Source organism: Bacillus rossius, chromosome 3 (genome assembly GCF_032445375.1).
Source record: "Bacillus rossius redtenbacheri isolate Brsri chromosome 3, Brsri_v3, whole genome shotgun sequence".
NCBI classification, from domain to species: Eukaryota; Metazoa; Arthropoda; class Insecta; order Phasmatodea; family Bacillidae; genus Bacillus; species Bacillus rossius.
This window is the reverse complement of record NC_086332.1, coordinates 35025881-35044554: the sequence shown is the minus strand read 5'-3', so window position 1 is coordinate 35044554 and position 18674 is coordinate 35025881. Positions and strand designations below refer to the sequence as shown.

Here is an 18674-nt window from a genome sequence, read left to right as displayed (position 1 = left end):
ATTCTGTAGTAGGATAGAAATTGAGTAATAAATATTATGTTTGTAAAAGACTTTGAGGTGTTTTTTGGTTGGATCTTTTGTCGAAACTTATAAGTGAATATAATTCCACAGTGCATTCTACCACGAAAATGAAGCCTAAAGATGTAAAGGATGATCGTCTACTTGGGACTGTATTCACCAACACGAAGAAGAAAGATACACGCAATAATAAAGCTAATGTTGGTGACATTGTGAGAATCTCCAAGCAGAAAGGTGTCTTTGAGAAAGGTTTCACGGCGAATTGGAGTTCTGAACTTTTCCGTGTGACACACGTTCGTGAATCGGAACCGAGGACCTACTACCTCGAAGACTTGGACCACAAGCCTATTCGTGGTGGCTTCTATGCTGAAGAGATCCAGCCTACGATGTATCCGGGCACATATTTGGTGGAGAAAGTTCTCAAACGAAGAAATGGCCGGTCTTTTGTGAAATGGTGGGGTTTCCCGTCTCAATTTAATTCGTGGGTAGCAGATACAGAAATCGAGAAGCGCTAAAGGTGAATAACACCTCACTTACATTTTTTTTTTCAAGTACTTCGGAATGATTAATGTTTATACATACATTACAACATTTAAAGTACGATTATCGCACAGGAATTATCTCATGTCATTTATGTAGTTGGGTAGTCTAAATATATTTGGTTATTCAATTGTTCTAGCTCCTGTAGCATACGCCTGTTTTGTCTGCTGCGGGAGTGACGTCTGTGCTTGGGAAGAGGCTTTCACAGCAGCGCGTGTTCGGGCAGGAGGAAACACACAGAGCCACTCAGGGTGTTTGTGCCGTCAACCATAGGCTACATAATGTTTTTGGAATGTGTTGTGCAGGATATTTCGAGCGAGTTCTGGAGTCACCGTAACTGCCACCCAGTGGTGTGTGGGGCTCTGACGACATCTCCATGCTAACGTGGTAGTCTGCTTCTTACCACGCTCCTATCATCATGGCTTCCACCAGTGTTTACGCGGAGAGTGTTTGCGATTGTAATTTAAACAGTGTTACGATGGACGATGTTCGGGAATTTGTAATGGAGGTAGTACGTCGCTACATAGGTATGGACTTTAATGAAATACATTACCACCTTACATCCTCCACCCTCAACATTCTCGCTGAGTTCCCTGAGGAAGAGGAATTTATTACCTATTTATACCAAGCTGTTATGACCTGCTTCGAGGACGCAAAGGAAGCGCAAGAGGCGAACGAAGATGTGGATGAAGGAACGGATAGTGGCTTGGGGGATAGTGATGAAGACGAATTATAAATTTGTGTGTACTACGACACCAAAGGTTGTTACAACCAGTCTGACATTCAGCATCCTAGAGACAACATCAGCACTGCAGCCTTGCAGTCATACCTGTAGAACTAGCATCAGCCTTGCAGAGCTAGCACAGCTTGACACATCAGTTATCGTGAGTACTGGCAAAAATGACATTATTTCTCTGCAACATTCAGTGCCTCACATCACAAAAGGGGTATAACCGCGCCGGTGCTACACCGCAACTCACACTTCATTGACGCTTGTCCTGGACGCACACGTAACGTTTCGGTTGCTGATGCAGCCTTAAGTATGTCTAAGCTTGTGGGAAATTTACTGTCAGGTCGTATATGATATATAACACAGTTGACCTTACTACATGCTTGATTGCGTACATCTAGGTTGTCCTCGTCACAGTTCGACACCCAGTGATGACCAAAGTTGCAGACCTCCAGCTGGAACTGACCATCAGCTGTCACGAAGAACACACGACGGAATCCAGACGTTACCTCTGCATACTCAGCAGATGGATCAAAAGACATTTTGACCACAGTACACGGGTACTGGATGAGATCTATGATTCAACTAGCTTCTTCAGGATCGTTGTCCTCAAATTTATATCACAGTACAAAATTTCAATATGGCCGCTGGACATGTTATTAATTTGTCAACATTTAATTTTCAAAATATTATTTAACTGTAAAAATTAAATGCAATCATTAAATTAAAGATTTGTCTGTTATCAAAGAAACATGTACAGTATACTTAATGCTCTAAGATGTAGATGTTATATAGAATAAAATAATGTTTAGTTGGATGAAGAATATTTATAAATTGTATTTTATGATTTAATAAAATTTAAACAGTTGATATTAAGAGGTGTATCTTAATTTTTGTAACTTAGTTCTGTATCGGGTGCAGATGGAGAATGAGTGTTTAATTGAGTGTTGATTTTGAATATGAATGTCGAATTAAGTATTGATTTTTGAAAAATGAGTGGAGAGTATTTATTTCCATACATTACAACATTTAAAGTATGATTATCGCACAGGGATTGTCTCATGTCATTTATGTAGTTGGGTAGTCTAAATATATTTGGTTATTCAATTGTTCTAGCTCCTGTAGCATACGCCTGTTTTGTCTGCTGCGGGAGTGACGTCTGTGCTCGGGAAGAGGCTTTCACAGCAGCGCGTGTTCGGGCAGGAGGAAACACGCAGAGCCACTCAGGGTGTTTGTGCCGTCAACCATAGGCTACGTCATGTTTTCGGAATGTGTTGTGCAGGATATTTCGAGCGAGTTCTGGGGTCTCACAGCATCGCTCCACTAAAGTGGTAGTCCAAACTTTTAAAGACTTATGGAAACCGCCTGGATAAATGTATAAAACTGTATGGCAAATTCCATTGCGCTCATTGTAATGTTCAGCTACTTAAATTCTGGCTATTCGACCACCCATACTACTATGTATAATTGGGTCTCGAGTTAATGTTGCCTTTGTCACTATGATGTGTAGTGTGTGAATATTATGTGATTTTATTACTCGTTATTTACTTCTTTTAAATCATCGATTGTTCTTAACCCTTGCTGTTTGTAATAAGATTTAAATAAATATGTGTTTAACATTTACGTTGTTTGCTTTAATTTCAAAACATTTAATTGCCGCTATTATTGAATTGTAACTATAAGTTATTAGTCTCCTCAGCTAGAGTGATTGCTTTAATACATAAATTCTAACACTACCTTCGAGATGTCTTCCGCCACTACGAGAAGAAGAGAGAGAGACTCTACACAACACCAATATTTTATAAATACTCTATCATATTTAATAAACATACATTAATAAATAATAATAATAATATGGCTACAGGTTCCAAACTTATCTCGACTGGTTACACATTGCATAACACTTGTAGGTTTTTAAATTCAAACTTGGCACCATCCGGCGACAATACCTTGAATTAAAGATGGCCGACAGTGGTGCCATCCGGTAGCGACTTTATGAATTAAAGATGGCGATGGTGGCGCGCTCCGGCGGTAACTTTAAGAATTAAAGATGGCGACGGTGGCACACTCTGGTAGCAACACTAGGAACTAAAGATGGCGATGGTGGCGTCATCTGGTATCGATTATATTAACTAAAATATGGCGACGGTGGCGCCATCTACCAGCCAACTTAAGAACCAAGATGGCGGCGCCTCTGGCAACTAATTTTTGAATTTGGCGCGCGATACTAGCGACATCTACCAGCCAACTTGAGAACCAAGATGGCGGCGTCTCTGGCAACTAATTTTTGAATTTGGCGCGCGATACTAGCGACATCTACCAGCCAACTTGAGAACCAAGATGGCGGCATGCGACACCTGCCTGCCGACTCCCTAACTAATATTTGAATTTAGCGCCATCTGGTAGTCTGTGCTGGAATTAAAGATGGCGGCTGTATAATAATTTTAATTTAAAATGTGGGGCCTTAGGTATGCATTAAGGAAGGCAAAAACACCCTCCTCCCCCATTTATCATAAACTTGCCGTCAGTACGTAGCATATATAGATTATTTATTCCACCATATCCCAATTGGTCTCGTGGTCTAGTGGTCAAGGTGTCCGCCTCGTAACCACGACATCCTGGACGTTTTCACGTCCCATGGATCGAATCCCAGCCTCGGCACTGAAAATATTTTAGTTAAAATAAAATAATCCCTGCTGCTATCTGGTGGCGACCAACAGAACTATATGACGTCACAAGATGGCTGCCTCCAGCAGACGAAAACAAGATGGCGGCCACCAGCAGACGAAAACAAGATGGCGGCCACCAGCAGACGAAACAAGATGGCGGCTGATGATTACATCGAATTTCAAAAGTTCGAAAAAAAAATTCTAATCCAAGATGGCGGCCGTGACGAAAAGTGCAACGGTGACGTCACGATTCGAAGTTGGTGGAAATTTCTAGAAATATAAAATGGCGGATGGATTAGCATGGATTAGCATATGGATTAGCATGGATTAACATATGGATTAGCATAGATTGGCATACGAATTGGCATAGATTGGCATACGAATTGGCATAGATTGGCATACGAATTGGCATAGATTGGCATACTGATTGGCATAGATTGGCATGGATTAGCATAGATTGGCATGGATTAGCATAGATTGGCATGGATTAGCGTAGATTAGCATAGATTAGCATACGGATTAGCATGGATCAGCATACGGATTAGATGACGTCATCCAAGATGGCCGCCGGATCCTCGATCCTCCGCCTGTTCTTGAACCCCCTATTTCCAACTACTGATATGACCAGTTGGCACATTGTCGGGGGCTAAAAAATCTCGTTGCTCTTGGTGTGTCCGACTTTCAGCCGGTAAGAGATTGAGGTTCCACGCGTTCCACTGATAAATCTAAAACCGTCAAATACATCTTTGCATTTGAACGTGCGCCTGTTGGAGGATCCATTTGTACGCAGATTTTTGACTGTTGGAAAATCGTACGCCGTTGTTGGAGCAATGCACATAGGCAACAACAATCAGCCGACATGAGCCAAACTTTTTCCAAAGATTCAGATGATAATGAGCCGTTTACATACCGTGTCTCAATGAGAATACCGACCTTATGTAGCCCATAAAGACAAAAAAATTTTACACAAGTACTCGGATATTTTTAAGAACCAATGCTAAGAGATATTGCCATTTAAGAATTTTACGAATTTGCTGGTTATTATCAGCTAATCTACTTATATTTCAAGTATTGTCAGTTCTTTAAGTGATTCGATCAACTCAGCAACAGACTGCAGTCGTTAGAGCATGCCATTTATTTCAGGTACTCTGCAGGCATATCAGAACCCAGCTGTTATCAGCTTGACACCCGCGTTGCTGTTGTACACCGGTAACTTTGCGAGGTTCATAATTCCCTTCCCACTGACATGATCTCCTTCCGACGGTAGTTCGTACCCGGGCTTTCTTCCTTGGATCTCTCGAGGGAAACTTATCCCCTCACGAGTCCACGGGCTCCATACGATCCAGCGCTTGAATCAACAACTCTGCTTCACGAATCATCAAAATGCTTCAAAACGTTATGAACGAGCCGCCGTTTGTCTTTCCCGCAGTTAAAAAAACGTTATTCCTAATAAAATGACCAGATTACATCTTTGCTGTTCCATCTGATCTTCATAAAATCATATTCGTTGGTAAAGTCTCGACATCTTCTTGTTGGAGGCACTGCTCAAGAAAGTTAGCACAGTTCCATAGCTGTAAGAAGTTAACTGAGGGAAAACGAGCACTGTTTTCTTGTTCGGATCATTTTTATCCGAAGCACCTACACTAACTGGCAGATTTAATTTTCAAAAATTGGAAGATTTACTGGGAACACTATTTTGTGGTGCTATAGTAGTTGTTTTCGTGTTATGTAAAATTTTTACAAGAATCTGTAATTTTACACGCGTGATTCTGTTTCGTTTGCAATGTGAATGGACGTGCGCAGTTATGCCCCTCCCTCGGCCTGAAACTCCAGCAAGTACACCTTCGCTAAAGTCACGTTAGGGAATCAGAAAACGGCACTCCAGAGGACGTGCGCAGTTCTCACTCCACGCCCAACTTCCCGTCGGGGTAAAAGTGGTCGCATTCCTCGCCGGATTCCTTCCGCGGGGCTTGCGGCGGGCAGAGGAGGCTCACGTGGGAAGCCCCGTCAATAGATGAGGGGCTGGGACGTCTGTTTGAAAATGATGGTGGTTGTGGTGGGGAAAGGGTTGGCCGAGGGGAGGTGGGGATGCGGGAAGAATCCGGGCGGGTCTTTGGCCGGAGCAGCGACGAGAAATTGAAGCTCGGGGAACTGCGCCCGGGCGTTTCAATCAAGGGCGGCCGCAGAACGCCGTGCGGGCACCAGCTTGCGGTTCGCGCTGTTACGCGCCGGCCTCTCCAGCTGTAGCGTCGGACCGACCGCGGATTGAGTCTGTTCCAGCTCGTGGCTCCGTCGATAGCAGGCGAGAGGTGCTGGTTATGTGTGCAGCTCTGGTCGACAGCGAGAGTTGCCGAGCAGGGCTGTCGGGGGAGGTTTCGGCGATTTTCGGGCCACCGAGGTAAACCGGAATTCGGGATTCGACCCCATATCCTTGGGAATGCGAGTCCAGTGTACCAACAACTAACTGCACCACCCCACTCCGCAAGGACGTGCATGCACCATTTATTGACTAACGCCTGTTTATGAAAACAAATACGCAATATGCTGTGAACCTTTTTTTCTCTGGATTCATCAGTCATTCAGGAATTTCGAAATATTGGCCCTGTTTCGAAGCATCGTGCTTGAATTTAAGTACTTTAAAAGAATACATACATTTCTTGGTCTCTTAAAATCCATCGATTATCATTTCGTTTGTTTGTTTATTTATTTATTTATTCGACTTTTGTTTGCCGCAGTTAAGCACGACTTCTCTTAACACTGAACCATGAGACATAAACAACGTACAATAAGTTAGGTATACCTAGAAATAAAATATGAAATTATACAATAGTAAATTTTCTTTGTTTTTCTTTGTTTGTTGACCATATTCCTGTTATGGAATATTATGTGGTGTTTATATCCTGTTGACAACAGCAATTTTTTTTTGCTTAATTTGTGTTTTTGTATTTTGAGTATTTTTTAGTTTTCTTCTACAGACATACATGTGCTTAGCAATGGCGTATGTCCAAAAGCTTACATCAAGTCAGTAAATTTCAAATGACAGACATTACTGATACATCTTATAACAATCAAACAAAAATGAATTAAATAAAAAAAAATAAAATAAAAATTAATATTCTTATTATAATACTGTCATCCTCTCTCACATACAATTATTCAGTATTCCCTTCGTTACGTGTCTGGGAATTTAGGGAGCCGCTATTTTAAATAAGATTTTTTGTAATTAGGTACGTTATAAATGAGAAAATAAAACTGTCGAAGCCTGCAGTACGGTCGCTATTCGTGCCTCGCGGCGCAGATGCTTCAGCGCACGAGAGCGGGCGCGCGATGCATCTCAGCTGTCTCAGCTGGACGGCTTATTCAGCACGTGGCCCGTGATGAAGTCGCCGAGAAGCCGCGGGGGGGAGGGTCCGTCGTGCAGCGGCGCCCGGCCAAAGACGCCGCGGCGGTGCATCGCAGCTATTACTCGCCGGCCGCTGACGTCGGCGAGGCCCTGAGGCGCGCGGCCGGTGACCCGCGCTCAGACGGGGGTTCGTGAACGCCGCGGCCGTACCTGTACGTCCGGACGTGAAACGCATCGCGCGCGACGTCGCGGTGTTTGCAGGTTCCCGGGGCCGACGTCACCCGCCGTGAAGAGACAAGCTCGTTCATCAACGGCGGCGACCATCTGCGCTTCCCTCACACAGTTTTCACAAGCATTTGTTTAAACTAATGCACACGGAAAAATAAAAAACCACGCGGTAAGAAATATTGGGCCTGCTGACATTTCCTTTGAAGTGGATTTGCTTCGAACAAGCACGTATGTGCATTTTACTAAAAAAAAAAAAAATACTTTGCAAGAATGACAGAATAATATTGTGGTGTCGAGATAGAAACTGAGTTAATTAATTAGGGCCTAACGTCAACATCAGGGTTATTCGAGAGGAAGAATGATAGCGGAACGTAAGGGCGGATAACACCCCTGGCTACGAGCGATCCACAAAGAAATTCGTGAGCGATGATAGATATAATGGGACATACAAAAAATTGTTTTTGGTGTCAGCACACAACCTTTTCACAAGATGAGATTTTTCGGGGTGGGGACAATTTTTTATTTTGCGAAGCTTTTATTTTTACTCTGTAGTCATGAACTCCTTTTTCTTGGTTGAAGAAAATTTCTTCCAAATGTCATGCATCGTAAGAAAATATTGTATCTTTTTGCTCGTCGCAAACAAGGAGTTCCTTGTACTGTTTTATTTAATTTTAAAATGCGATTATATATTATTTACAACAGTTTACTCGTGGTACTTTAAAAAAATAGGTTGTCTGTAAAGTCGGTTTACGGACGATAGTTTAACGTGACAACGTCGTAACAAAACGTTGATGAAATGATTGCATACTTTTATGAATAAAACTGAATAATTTTTATCGAATTATCACTATTTTTATGGATACAAAGAAGGAGTGAAATGAAATCTACAATTTAATTGATAAATTTACTTTCATTTGCACTCATTAATTCAAATATGTTTATTACTTTAACGAAGAGATTATTTTAACTATAACTTTTATACATGTTTGCTATTTAACTTCTTCCAATTTGTGTTACTCTGTTAAGGATAGGACGATGATAGGTAAAGTAGGAAACGAATGGGAGTGTTTCAAGTTTAATGTGCCTCGAAAAAGACAAATCGATGGTTGTTCCAATCGAGTGAAAGAGAGATAGATGCGGCGCAAGCATACAATGAGCGTAACGGGACACAGCGTAACGGAAAAATGTGCGTAACGGGACACTTTTTCGTGCGTGCAGCCAGCGTTTATCGAGATATTAGACGTTGTCACGTCAAAAATATAATGTCTCTAGCAACTACTTTCCACCTGTTTTAAAAATATATACAAAAAATGTCTTACAGTGTAGTTTTACAACTAATTTCACAATATACATCGACATCCTGCGCAACAGGACATTTCGGGATGTTACTGTTCCAACTGCTTTTTCGGTCAGAGCAGTGTGCGAGCAGTTTCGACATTTTCTTCCACGGACTGTACGGCGCCGCTTGTCCCGTTACGAGGATGCTGAAGCACCCAGGGCGACGGTAGTGTATGGGAAACCGACCACGAGCATAAAAGCTATGTGCCATTTTAAGTGACTGCGGCATCCGCTTGCCCCATGGGATGCTCTAACTTACAGCCGTGTGCCTGTTTGGAGCTGAACCCGGAAGCTTCGACTGCAGGATGAAGCGAGCTGCCTTGTCGGGTGAATTACAACCATCGCTTACAGCCGCAGAGGTCTTCTTGTCGCCGAAGGGATTAGTTCGCAGGTCAGAGCTAACAAAACTCCTATTACCCTCCTGGATTTATGAGCTCGCTCATCACATCACGTCACATGCGTAACCCTGAACCATCGTTTACCGTGACTTTTTTTTTTTTTGCCATCTTGCTTGAGTTTATAGAACACAAATACTCCAATCACAGCTTTGTTCACTTCATAAAGTCTCCGATTTATTTTCATTGCTTGATTGTTTTAAATTTGTTTAGTACTTCAGTGACAACCACAAAAAAAAATTAAAATTTTTAAAGCTTTATTTAATTTTAATTTAGTTACGTAGTGCCACTAGCTATATTTCACGTAAAACCGGCGTGTTCAAACAACGAAACTGCACTTTATTGATCCTGACATCTTCCAAGAAGCACAAAAAGAAATACCGAGTCCCAGGTGACAATTCTGTATTTTGGCTTTACTTTCCGAAGTGCAGTTCTTTTTTATTTTTTTTTATTTTTAGGAAACTTCAAGGTGGTTAGTTACTCAGAAAATTTATTCGTGTTCCAAATCAATCCGTTTTTGAAATGTTTCGATTCTGATGAACTTTCCATTATTTGGGCAAATGTGTCGTGAAAAAAATTGGTTGTCTGTAAAGTTGGTTACGGACGATATTTTAACGTAACAACGTCATAACAAAACATTGATGAAATGATTGCATTCTTTTGTGAATAAAATTGAATCATTTTTATTGAATTATCACTATTTTGTATGGATACAAAGGAGGAGTGAAATGAAATCTACAATTTAATTGATAAATTTACTTTTATTTGCACTCTCTAATTCAAATGTGTTTATTACTTTAACGAAGAGATTATTTTAACTATAACTTTTGTACATGTTTGCTATTTAACTTCTTCCAATCTGTGTTATTCTGTTAAGTATAGGACGATGATAGGAAAAGTAGGAAACGATTGGGAGTGTTTCAAATTTAATGGTGCCTCGAAAAAGTCAAATCGATGGTTGTTCCAATCGAGTGGAAGAGAGATAGATGCGGCGCAAGCGTACAAAATGAGCGTGACGGGACACAGAGTAACGGGACAATGTTCATAACGGGACACTTATTTTGTTTATTAGACGTTGTCACGTCAAAAAATTGTTTCCGAGCGAGTAAAATGATTGCGCCCAACTTGAGCGTCCAGCCTGTATAGTGGAGCTACACACGGAGCAGACAGTGGAGGCCTTGTTCGGGAGCGGGCCTCGCGGGCCGGGCATTACGCAGCACTAAGGCACATCGGCGCACGTGGGCGTCGCGTGGACCTTACTGACGGCTGTCGATACCTCGCCAGCGCCGTGTAGGGCGGCCGCGGGGTCTCGGCCTGTCTCCGCCGCCGGCCGTCTCCCTCCGCCGGCCGCAAGAAACGCAACAGCGTGAACACGCAACACGCAACAAACAAAAAAAAAAATTCATCATTGTTTGTAAAACACGCAAATCGCCAGACGTTAAAAAAAATATCCTTTATTTATTTATTTATTGACGTTCACTTCAGCCAATGACCGGTCTTCAACAAATGCGAAATTATCATACAGTTATAATCAACATTTCCTATCGTCATAATATTTGTTCTTATAAGTTATATTGGCGAAAGGAAACAAAATATAACTATGATTAAATTAGCATGGAAAAATACTCGTTTTGTTTCCACATTTTGCTAGCCATGTACGTAAAAGGATTTTCTGTAACCTTTACTTCCATATTCTGGAACCTTTAAAATATTTTTGTACATGGTGAAATGACCGTGATAATTTTTAAGGTGCAGTAGTTCACTGAATAGGTATTTAGGCTTTTTTTTTACGAATTTTGTTTACGAGTTCACTCCAGGAGAGGATTTTATTTTCCGTCTCGTATGATTTTAAAATGTCGTCATTGTGGGTCTTCCATTTCTTGCATTCTTGCGTTTATTAGTGGTTTATTAACCCGCCATAAGGTGTCACTCGCGCGTAGAGAGGCTAGAGTCGGTGGTTGGACTCCAACCTCCCGTAGCCCACTTGTGCGCCTCCAAGACCAACATATCTCCTGCAGGCAGGCGTTAGGCGACCGCTGCACGTACCAAGATCTGCATACGTGCCAGGCGCGAAAAACTGTTTTACAACCACGCACACCTCGGGCTCACATTTATGTTGGATACTTCATCTTCTGGCCATTACTATTATTTACGGGATATCATTGTCTCTCTTACATTTTATGTTTCATCATATATTTGGTAATCATATATTTACTAAAGGTTCTCTGCTAGCTGCTAGTTGGCACGCAAGTGACCATACGAACACTTACGTAACTTTTTACAGCTATTAGTTAAAACATACATCAATATTGTTTGAAGAAAATGATTCGCTCAAATTATTAACTAATACAATACACAATACACAAAGATTGGCTTATTTTAAAACTGTGGTTATAAATACCGCATATATATTTACAAAATTTGGTTAATGATTGTCTTTAAAGAATAAATATTACACTCAAACACACACATTTGGACACAAAAATCAAAATTAATGTTTCAATGTGAATTTAAAGCTTTACCTAGGTCTCCCATTAAATTAACTTTCAAAGTGATACTCACTAGTTAATCGTAATGGATCACATTTATTATTTTCAATACATTAGATAAACACTTGCGAAAACTAACGATTTTTGACGAAGATTTAAATGTAGAAGAATCACCAACATGACAAGTATAACCTTTATTCGAATTGAACTTCTATTTAAAACATCTGTAAAATGGTTTCTCGACACTAAAACCTTGTACGAGTCAATTTTCCTCATTTATAAAGTGACTTTAAAGTTTTCTTTCAAGTCCCCTTATTAAATATTATAATACATCAGCTTTGAATGTGATTGAAACTCCGATGTTGGTTTAAATCAAACGTTTGTGTACAGTAATCAAAGTGTAGGCAGTATCCCAGATGTGCATTTCGTATTTATTATATTAGTGTGTGCTTCATTCATTTATTTTTATCATTCAAGTAAATTATTGAATATTCTGTTTAACCATTTAAGATGATTATTGAATTGCAAAGTTAAACGAACACACATTTTATTCAATTGCCGATTTTCATTTTAAGAAAGACAAAAAAAAAAGCTATTTTGCTTGCATTGCCTGGCTGTGTAAACGCACCTAAACTATTTATAAATTAGTAACCACGTCGCAATTAGCAAGGGAAATATTTTATTGTTTAATCTTTAAAGAATTTTTACAAAAAATTAACTGTACGGAAAATTAAAACCAAACCATAAAATGCTATGCTTATGTAGTGAAACATACGTAGGGCTCCAGACAAATAAATAAAAACAATCAATAAATTTGTCTGGGATTTTCGAATTATTACATCTTTTTCTGTAAAGCAAATTAGATATGCCTAAACCAAATTCAACTTTTGAAACAGCTTACGCTATTGACTTGAAATTCAAATAAGTTTTAGATGGTGATTCTAGGATGGATTTAGTCTTTATTTCAATGTGATATCCCAATTGTTTTCGAAAATAGGTTAAACCAAAATTTAATAACAAGTATGAATAATTGTATTTTGATTGTAAAGTAAAAATAAATGACGACTGTTTTGCTAGTTTCATTCTGTCCACGTGATTGGCTGTTGGTCACAGACGCTCGCTGAGTGGAAGTGTAGGGGCCGGAAACGGAGGGCGTGGCGTGGCCTCCGCAGGCCTGTGTGAATACTAGTTTTTTTAATGCGAAACGAATCTCAAATCGAATGTTTAAAATATTCGAGAATTCGAATCGAATTGCGAATATTGTTCCCAGTTAGGCTGCACCAAACATATTTTATAAAATACTGTATTTAAGTAAAAAAAACTAATATTTTAACGTTTGTAATGTTTTAACTGATTAAGTGATTAACCAATTGGGCCATATATATAATTATATATATGTATAGTACCAGTCAATAAAAATTGTAAACCAACCATGCAAACCTGAGAGCCAACTTTTATTTTATAAATAAATCTCCTAACTCGTGCAAAACATATACAACACACACAAATGTGTGCGTGGAGTCCACGTGAGACAGAAGTGTAACTTCTTGCTTGTTATATTATTAGTTATAGGTAACATTATTCTCTTTGGCTGAAGTATCAGATTATATATAGGCTATAGGATATCTGTGCAAGTATATGAGCGCTAAATTATGCTATTGCGCAAGTATGCAAGTGTGAATGTAAGAAAGTACCTCTGCCTTCTCCTCATTTACCGGTCCCCCCAACACGTACCTAACTATTCCCCTCATGCGTTCGGAATTTTCGTAACGCTCGAAAATTGTAGCCACCTCAGCCAAAGAAGTTTCACTTCAAAAACTAAATATTCTCACGAGTGAATCTTAGGCTACCGTGTTTTAAACTTCGCAAAAAAAAAAAAAAATCACCTAGCTTCACATTAGTAGCGAAGCTTTGCAATCACAACCGAAGCTTCAAATAAAACTAATAGCAAATTTCGTGGGTAATTCTAATGGGTATATTAGGAGGAGCTCCGGAGCTCAGTGGAAGGTCCGCAAGTCCTCCGGAGGACAGGGGAAACTCGCCCCGCAGACGTGGATCTCGAGACCCGGCAACCGCCGCGGTGCTGGCGACCCCCCACCCCCGGCCCTCCAGCAGCAATTGGGGAGTCGTGACCCGCCGAGCCCTGCCGGAGATACCCGACGCCGCGGCTCCGAGACAAGGGCGCGGTCCTTCCCTGTGCTCTGTAAGTAGTTTGAATAATCTTTCCTTTTCCTTAGTTTCAGGTGCTGCGTTGAGCCCGAGTGAGTGGCTAGTGTGTCCACTCACCACCAAGGGCCGCTTGCGTCCCTGGACATGAAATCAGATTAAGATATAAAGCGGGCCACGAGTCCAAGTGTACCTGATTCCCCCCCCCCCCCCCCCCCGTATGGTAGACTCTTTTCTACTTTGTCAGACTCTTCATCCAGACCATCCTCTCTCCCCTGTATTAATGCATACCCTTGCATCCCGCGTGACTGCCCAGGTGTTTCCCTGTATCTTGGCAGGTTTTACCTGGACCCAGCCTTTTTCTAGTTATGGTCTAGAATTAAACGTGAGGGGATTTAGTCATGGCATCAATCGCTTCCATGGTTGGCCAATCCCCTACTAGCACACTATGCACGGTTAATCCCAGCAATGACTAGGCATATAGGCTTAGGCTTGAGACCCAGCTAGGTCCCTTCCTAACCCGGGCCCTTCCCAAATACTTTTAGTTTTAGTTATGTTAGGAAAAAGAAATCCCTGTGCTCGGAACAGTCGAAGGTAAGTTATTCATCGAGCTGTCGAACATCACCAGCACTTCTACCATCGCTCCTCCAAGATTCCGGCAAAACCCGATTTAATCAAGCTTACGTGTTTAGGTTCATAAAAAAAATACAATTTGAGTAGGCGTCTGCGTAAACTAGGATCTTGAAATTTACTCCGTCAAAATTAAAACTTTACACACAATGTTTGGTCTCACTCGCCGAAACGGGTATCCCAACTTCTTTTCATTACTGTTAACTGAGGGATTTCCACGTAAATTTGTTGTGATGGTTCTCAATCATTTTGTTGTTGGATCACAAATTTCTTTTCGGATATGTACTAATTTTAGTTTTGAGCATTAAATGGTTACGAAAGTCATCACAATTATGAACATGCATGAATGATTTTGCTATGATATAATATTGAGCAAATATATGTTGAGTAAAATTGAAACGAAAAATAAAATACAACAGAGCTATAGTTGTAAATCCACAATTAATCCCTAATATAATAAATGTATCGTTGGATCGAAAAAAACTATTTATATATTTTAGGAGTAGCTTAATAGCATTCATTCCAGTGGCTACATAATCTTGAATTGACTGTAAATCAAATCAGTTGTTTTCTTATTTCATTTGCCAGTTTAAAAAGCCTGTTAGCAGAGCATGGTTTCGATCCACGGACCTCTGGGTTATGGGCCCAGCACGCTTCCACTGCGCCACTCTGCTCTCATGGTTAAATTGATTGGTTAAAATTGTTTGTCTGTAAACTCGGTTTACGGACGATAGTTTAACGTGACAACGTCATAACAAAACATTGATGAAAGGATTGCATACTTTTATAGATAAAAATCGAATCATTTTTATTTGAATAATAAAAGAATAAATACTTGAAATTATACTAGTAATCATATTTTTAAAATGCAATAATAATTAACCTTTATTGCCGAAATTGATTTTGTAACAAGCGATGAAAACCCCATTAACTTTTCACTTCACTTTATAAACCATCGACGAAACAGTTGACGTGTAGATGACTTGTAATTAATTTTAAAAACTGACGTTTGGCTATAAAGTTTTAATATAATTATGAACAAGTTTTAATATAAATAAACTGAAATCAAATATCTAACATAACCTATTATTACTGCACTCGCCGACAGATGCTACTTTTTTTAATAATAAAAGAATAAATACTTGAAATTATACTAGTAACCAGATTAATTTTCTTACGTACATTTGACGTAGAAATTATTTCATATTACACATCTATGAACAAAGTTTTAAGTATTCACTTCTGTCGGTGCGGCGCAAGCGTACAATGAGCGTAACGGACCACAGCGTAACGGAACAATGAGTGTAACGGGACACAGCGCAACGGAACAATGTGCGTAACGGGAGACTTTTTCGTGCGTGCAGCCGGCGTTCATCGATTTATTAGACGTTGTCACGTCAAAAAGTTTTCGAACTCATATCAAATAACAGTAGTGGTGGTCACTCAGAATTATTCTTTGCACTTTGAATTGATTTTTCTCGTCCCGAAAAAGATATGTACATGCGCACTGTTCTTGGCCATGTTCATGTCGTTCACACGGTAGTTCACGCCATTCGGGATGTTCACCGGACCTGAGGAGAGAGAGAGAGAGAGAGAGAGAGAGAGAGACATAGAATACCGTCGGCCGAGGGTGGGTCCGAAGAACTGGCAACACTGCAGTCCATTGCGGGCTCCCACCCGCAAGACAGGCGCGTATGAACCTGCTCGCGGCCTGAAGACATAGCTGCAAAAGAAAAATGCAAAATATGTTTTGTTCTGATGAAGTTAGTCATGCCACCGCTGACTTTTTTTTCACATTTACTACAAAAAGAAACATCTTGGAGAATCTAAATATTTGTATTTTTTAACAGCCTATTTTTCAGGCAACATTTTAGACTTTACTGAATATTAGTAGTGCAATTAAAAAAAATGCCAAACTTTTTTTTTACAATAATATAAACCATAGTATTATTAATGTGGTTAAACTGATGTAAACAAGTCATTTATGTGATATTTTTATTTAATTTTATTTTAAACATGTATTAACGTGTTTTAACTAACAATTCCTCACTAAGTTACCAGACCAGGGGCGGCCTTAACCTCAGTTTAATTATTTTCTCCCGTTTTATACTGCATCCTGAGATGATCCAAATAAGGTTACGCTGATATTTAAAGAAACGTCAATATTATTTTCATTTTACTAGCAAAAAAAATTTCCACTTCTCTTTACCGCTCACTCGTGGAGATATTCGGATATTACTGGAGGTCGTTAAGGGGATTGGTGCAGGACAAAAAACAGTCATTCGTCAGAATTTGTTGGAAATGAGCTTAAGTGTTTTATAAATGCTTGTTTATTACTACTGTACGGCCAGCCAGCACGTATATAAGCTAGCGGGTGAGATTTGGCAAGTTAGTGGCGAGAGAGCTTCCGCGAGGGGAGGTTGTCGAAGATTGCAGCTCTGAGGCCTGCCATCTAGCGGGTATCTTTAGAAGGTCTTCCACAATATCGCCTTTCTCTCTCTCTCTCTCTCTCTCTCTCTCTCTCCAACACGGACACCCAACCAGCTCTTATCTTCGCTTCCCATCTCGCCCTATCCTTCATTCTCGGATCAGGTAGCCGCCCTTCCCCGCATAGACTTTCGTGTTACTCCAGGAAACCAAGACAACCTGTGAAAAATTTGTCCAAAGCTGAATTTTTGTACTGTGGTAGAGTTGACTATCCTTAATAACATATCGAAAGTTTACCGCTGTAGACCTTGTGCGTTATCACCGAAAATTTGCATTTAAGTCCTAGGTGACAGCAACTTGCATCAGTACATTAAAATGCAACCCATTTATACAGTTTTTAATTTTGACTGTCCGTAAACTTACCAAAATAATCTAGAAACTGTAATACACCCATTAATGTTAGAAAAAATTTCAATTTTTAATATTTAAGATATGATATAAAGCGATTAATTCATGACATATATTTTTTTTATCTTTGCCACCCAGATAAAAATACGATTTACACCTATTTGAAGAGCCCAATGCGAAAAAATGTCTAAATAAATGTTTTTAATTATACTTTTAGCTTTAAGATAGTATATTTATAAAGAGTCAAGCATAATTAGTTGCCTCATTAAAGCTGCCCGAGCGTTGCAGTGTACTGCGGCCGTACTGATCTTTCACGGCCGGCGGGCTTTGAAACATGCTGCGTACTGCGACACTCAATAAACTTGGTATTATTTAGGGATTACTTAAAATATATTTAATGCATATGATAGGGTGTATTCATGTTACATTTATTGAGATATACATATTCTTTTTTCTTATATGAATGATTTTTGGTACAATAAAATTAACAATAAACAATTTCTGCTTGGAACTTGTAAATCAAAATTCTAGAGGACCTCTGGTTTTATATATGTGTGTTCGTATTTTGTTACAAAAATTGTATTATTAAAAATTATTTTAATACCAAAAAATATAATTATTTTTTATTTCTAATACATTAAGTATATTATTTTAGATCAGAACTGTGCAAAATTTTAATGTAGCCTATATTATAATATATATATATTCAATTGTATGAAATTAATTTACTACATTACAATTGAAGAAAACGATACACCGTAAATGTACTTATTGAGTTTTGTCACTTTTATAACATAATTCGTATGATAATATTAATTTTTTCCAGAAAATAAATAAAACATAAGTTGTGTTGTAAAATGTATTGATAGAATTACATATTTAGTATTTTTTTTTCTAAGTTAATTCATTGGAGTGCTGCGCCTAGCTTACTTCGTTGAATTGCTAGTGGCAAAGAGCGGTGGTGGATGTTTTTGCAAGAGTTTGACCGTATTTTATGACCCCAGCTGTGAGAGGGTGTTCGTCCCAGAAATCCTTACGGTCAAGGAAAATAGCCTTTCTCTGTAGTCACGTACGGGTCTGCTACTCGCGTAATATCGTCAGTTCATCACAACTTTCCGGGAAGTTCTATTGTTGTTATTTATTTATAATTTAGAAATTAAAGAGTCGATCATACTAATATTTTTACCTAAGCAAATCGCATCCTGGAAGATTTTTATCTACGTTTGCAGCAAAAATCACTTGCAGTTAGGAAACTTTTATACTTTCAGAGTAAAATTCAGTCTGGAATTACCA

General features: G+C 39.5%; 1 non-coding gene across 1 annotated transcript; it reads right to left on the bottom strand.

Moving 5' to 3' along the window:
- Window positions 1-15148: 15148 nt before the first annotated feature.
- On the bottom strand, window positions 15149-15220 carry Trnam-cau (transfer RNA methionine (anticodon CAU)). The gene has a single exon. It is a non-coding gene; the product is annotated as a tRNA-Met (tRNA).
- Window positions 15221-18674: the final 3454 nt, after the last annotated feature.